Source organism: Microtus ochrogaster, linkage group LG5, assembly GCF_000317375.1.
Source record: "Microtus ochrogaster isolate Prairie Vole_2 linkage group LG5, MicOch1.0, whole genome shotgun sequence".
NCBI classification, from domain to species: Eukaryota; Metazoa; Chordata; class Mammalia; order Rodentia; family Cricetidae; genus Microtus; species Microtus ochrogaster.
Window position 1 is genome coordinate 14521034 of NC_022031.1, and position 4739 is coordinate 14525772.

The following is a 4739-nucleotide window of genomic DNA, read 5'->3' on the forward strand; positions in this document are numbered from 1 at the left end:
CACCGCCCAGTTTGTTTTTTGTTTTTGGCGGTGTTGTTATTTTTTTCCTTTGTTTTGTTTGTTTGTTTTTCGAGACCTCCCAAGCTGGCTTTGAACTTGTGGTGTAGCTGATGATGGCCTGAATTCCTGCTTCTCCTTTCTTTACCTCCCAAGTTCACCCCAGCTAGATAGTTAACGCATTATGATTAAGTCTTCTGGTATGTGTGTGTTAATGTTCCATCATTATCTGGGTTCAAGTCTTTCCTCACTGACCACATGACAAATGTCAGGAAAATGCCATTTCAGTTGGGAAAGGAATGTTACAGCCAAAAGAAAGGCTGAAAAATAAACATTTATGTCACATGGCTTTAAACCTGATTCCTTTTTTTCTTTCCTTTTTTAAAAATTATTATTTCCATTTTGATTTTTTGATGAACGAAGTATATTTGCTCCAACTCTAATTGGTCTTGGCAATACAAAGAGGAACAAGGAAAGAGAAAAGACACCAGCTGAAAAACATACTGTGCTTAGCCAGGTGGGGACACTCACACTTGTAAGTCTGGCACTTCGGAAACGGAGACAGGAGAACCACCTTGACTTAAGTAAGGCCAAAGGACAGGAAAACGGACAAAGTGTCTCAGGGATGACGTGAGTGGGCAGTCAACTTTGCTGACGTAGAGACCGACCTGTCTCGTGTAGGGGATCGTAGCCCATTCATGCTGAGACTTACCCACTTAAAACAGTGTCTGCCCCACTGCAGAAAAGACAGAAGCTAGAGATGAGGGAAGTGGTAGGCGGTCACGTGCCTCTGAGAAGTTAAGCCAAGTCTGCCCCTTCAAACTCTTAGCAAACCGCTACTCCACTGCTGGACCTGCTAAGGGAAGGATCTTTCCCTACTAACCACCCACCCACTCTGCCCTTTGTACAGCCTGTCTGAGATCAGAACAGGCAAGGTGGCCGTGCCCCCTGGACAACCCTAACCACTAGGGATGTGTCCTGGCCCTGCTCAGAGCTCTATTGACCGCCTAGGCATTTGCTTCGCCTCTACCCACGACACATGCCCATCGGGGCAGCAAATTCAATATGGAGCAGCTGTCTTTGCAGAGGCTCCCAGCTGTAGTGCGGCCCCCTGAGTAATAGATGTCTCACAGGTGAGCAGCGGTGACAGATTTTCCTCTGGGGGATTCTTTGCTGCCTTGACCAGGGCTGAGTAATTGACCCTAATGGGAAAGCGCCCTATTGTTTTTCTGGACTGTTTTAATTCATGTTAATTAACTCAGAACAAAGGTCTTTTGAGAAGGTCCTGGGCTCATCATGTAATTAGGCAGCCTTCCTTGACTGCTAGCTCCAAACACACTGCTTGAAACATTTCTTACTGTTTAGGGGTTTGAACGTCATTTTTACATAAAACGGTAAGATAACTCAATGGTCTTTAATTTTTTTCCACTCATCAAATAAATCAAATGAGGTTTTTTGTTTTGTTTTGTTTTGTTTTGTTTTTTGAACTTGAATAACAACAAACAGAAAGGGGTTTATTTTTGTGCCGTTTCTAATTGTCCCTATATGTCAAATATACTGGATTGTGGTCGGGGATGAAGTTAGTTTCTCGAGTTGCTAACCTGAAACACTTAGGTTTACCTCTTGGTAAAGTAGGTCTCACTCACCTGTTCTAAGGGCGAGCCGAGCCAGCTGATAGCAATGAAAAGAATAAGCATTGAAAACAAAAGCATCTCACAGAAATTTGAATTGGAAAAGTCAGGTGGAATTACAACTGAGCAAGTACAGTTCCAATAACTTAATAATACAGACTTTAGGGGTGGACAAACTTGTTGTGGGCTCAGCGGCTCCTCAGTGTATAGCGCTGGGTAAGTAGTTTGATGTCTAAGGTTTAATGTCTTCACCTATAATATCATGCAGTAATTATGTCATCAGGTATTAGAAGACTTGAATGATAGTATATGTGTGTTGGGTTATATTTGATAAAGTATTCCCTTCATCCTGTTGAAAGCAGAGAAAAGACAATTATGAATTTTATTGATGATACCTATTCTATTGATGATTCTCAAAAAGGTAGTTCTGTGATCATCAGCATCGCCTGGGATCTTGTTTAAAATGAGTACTTTCAAAATAGAACTAAGTTTGTGCTCTCCACGAGTCAGAAACTCTGGAGGTAGGCAGTGCAGTCTGTGTTGTTTGAATCTTTGAATCTTCCCGGTTCTTACAGTAAAGCAATGGGTGAAGTTGGGTGGCACAGCGACTATGAGGCGCCACAGGACAGCTTGTCAGAGGCAAGCATCAGAATGCCCAGTGCACTGGGTGGGGATTACAGATCACGTGGCTGCTTTGCTGCAGGAGACTGGGGACACCATGGTAGAGGAGCCTTCCTCCACGTCAGTCTCTCTGTTCATACTTCTTTTCCAGACTGACCTCAATGTCTGCTCATTCGGTAGAGGCTTTTGGGAACTCTGGAGGAATAGGGTTCACAGTAGACCGACTCCATGATGTCATGGTATTTCATGGGTCTTCGGGATATCCTAGGATTTGAGTCTGGCAGTTGGAGGGAGCAAAGCTGTTACGGTAGACAGAGGCATAGACAGAGGCGTGGGACCTCAATGTTCCTACAGTGGGTGTGGTAGGTATTGTGACGTCAGCTTAGTCAAATCCAGGTCTGTTCTAAGAACTGGTGCAGAGCATCACACAGCAGAGCCACGGATACTGTCGTGTGCCCTCTTTATGATTTATGAGTTTTGTTTGGCATGATAGCTTGAAATGCTTTTAGAATTGCTTGTGGCATGGGGGGCATAATTGCATTGAACTTTTATAAACTCTACTCAAAGTTTATGAGATTAGATATCAAACTTCCAACAGAAGCTGGGGTCTATATAAAAATTTTGTAAATGATATTGGATATTATATATATTAACATAGAAAATGTTGATATATGAACATCCAGAATTATTTTAAAAGAAAAAGTACCTCCCTTTCTGGTTTATAATGGAGTATAATGTGGTGAACTTCTCGACCAGCAAGAAAGAACAACCACCACACAAGGGTTCTTCTCAGATCACGCTTTAATGGAGTGCCCTTGGTTGAGGGAGAGCAGGAAGCGAGTGGCCCCAAGAGCACTAAAGCAGCTGCTTATATAGGGAATTGGCACATGGGTTGCCCTGTGATTGGCTGCCACCATCAGCTGACACCAGACTGCATCGGGATAGGCCCAAGGTCCCTTATCCACTGCGCATGCGGGAAGCTCCCAAAGGCATAGCCAAATATGGAGTTGTTTATTTCCAACAAGACAGGATGTCCGTGCCATCTTGTAATAGCAATCCTGTCCGGCTCCCTGCAATATAAGGTATGAGAATTGAACAAAACAATAGTAGAGATTTCAGGAAATATATGATGTCCCTCTTTGGTTTTTGTTTGTTCGGGGTTTTGTTTTGTTTTTGTTTTTTTTGGGGGGCGGGGGCAGAGCCTCAAGCTCCCTGTGTAACGAGTGAGTTATAACAACCTTGAACTTCTGATCCTCCTGCTTCCACCCAGCCTGGGTGCTGAAATTACAGGTGTTGGTACCCAGTAGGGTCTATGACGTCTTAGGAGTTGAACCGAGGGCCTCAAGCAAGCTAGGCAGGCAGGATACTAACTGAGCCACACCCCAGCCTTCCATGGGGAGAACTGAAGCAAACAGTTTTCATCTTGTTGATCTGTTGGCTTAAAGAAGTTTAAAATAAATAACAGTATTTGGGAACAAGATACCTGGCCCTAGTCTCTAACACAGTAGTAGGGAGCCTGCTTGCTAGTGTTTGCATAGGATAAGCTCTCCAAGAGAAAACCCTCTTTACTGTCATTCACTATAACCTTGTCTGGATTCTTGAGATAAACTCTGAACCTTATGCAAATTCTTTCCAGAGATTTGTCATTTGTTCTGGATTTCCTTTTAGCATGGTACTTTAGGTTGAAAGCACGCTCTGTTGGCACCCCCTTCCTGGCTTTTACAACTTGCTTGACTGTTCGGAATTCTTCCTTGCTTTCTTGTGTGTTCTGCTTGACGGCTGTGCAGCCTTGTCAATTATTCTCAGGTGCTGATTAAACACGGAGTATGACTTTAACCGTGCGTGGTTTCTCTCATTCTTAACAAGCGTACCCTCTACTGTAGCGCATGACTGTGATCATGGAACTTAGGGACTGAGTTCGAGTCTAGCCTGGGCTACGTACCAATCAAGATCCAAGTCAGAGTGGGGACTGTTGAGACAATCTCCAAAAAGTAAAACCGATTGGGATATGGTGGCTCACATCTCTTATCCAGACACTCAAGAGACAGAGCCAAAATAATAGCCACAAATCTGAGGCTAGTCTGGTCTCCATACGGAATTCTAGCCACGTAGTGAAATTCTACAGAAGCAAAACTGCTTCACTGTAAGCTTGATTCCAGCGTAGTCAAGCGGTGTGTTTGTAGTTTATAGTTTTCTCAGCCCTGCGGCAAGACGGCAAGCCTAACCCAGGGAAGGGCTTTACAATTCTCTTGTGTAGAGAGAGCCCGCCTTTTGGGGGCGGGACGGCTCGGGCAAATGTTTACTTAAATTGGGGGCGCAGACGCTGCAGCCCGTTTTCCTGTTTCCTGTTTCGGTGCATCGCTGGAACTCCGGTTGCGTGAGTGTGCTATTTACATTAAAGTTGTATCATCTTATACCAATTTGTCTGTATTAATCCGATCCGCCTTCACTCTTGCAGTTTCTACTCCCCATTCCTCTGGTTATCTGACG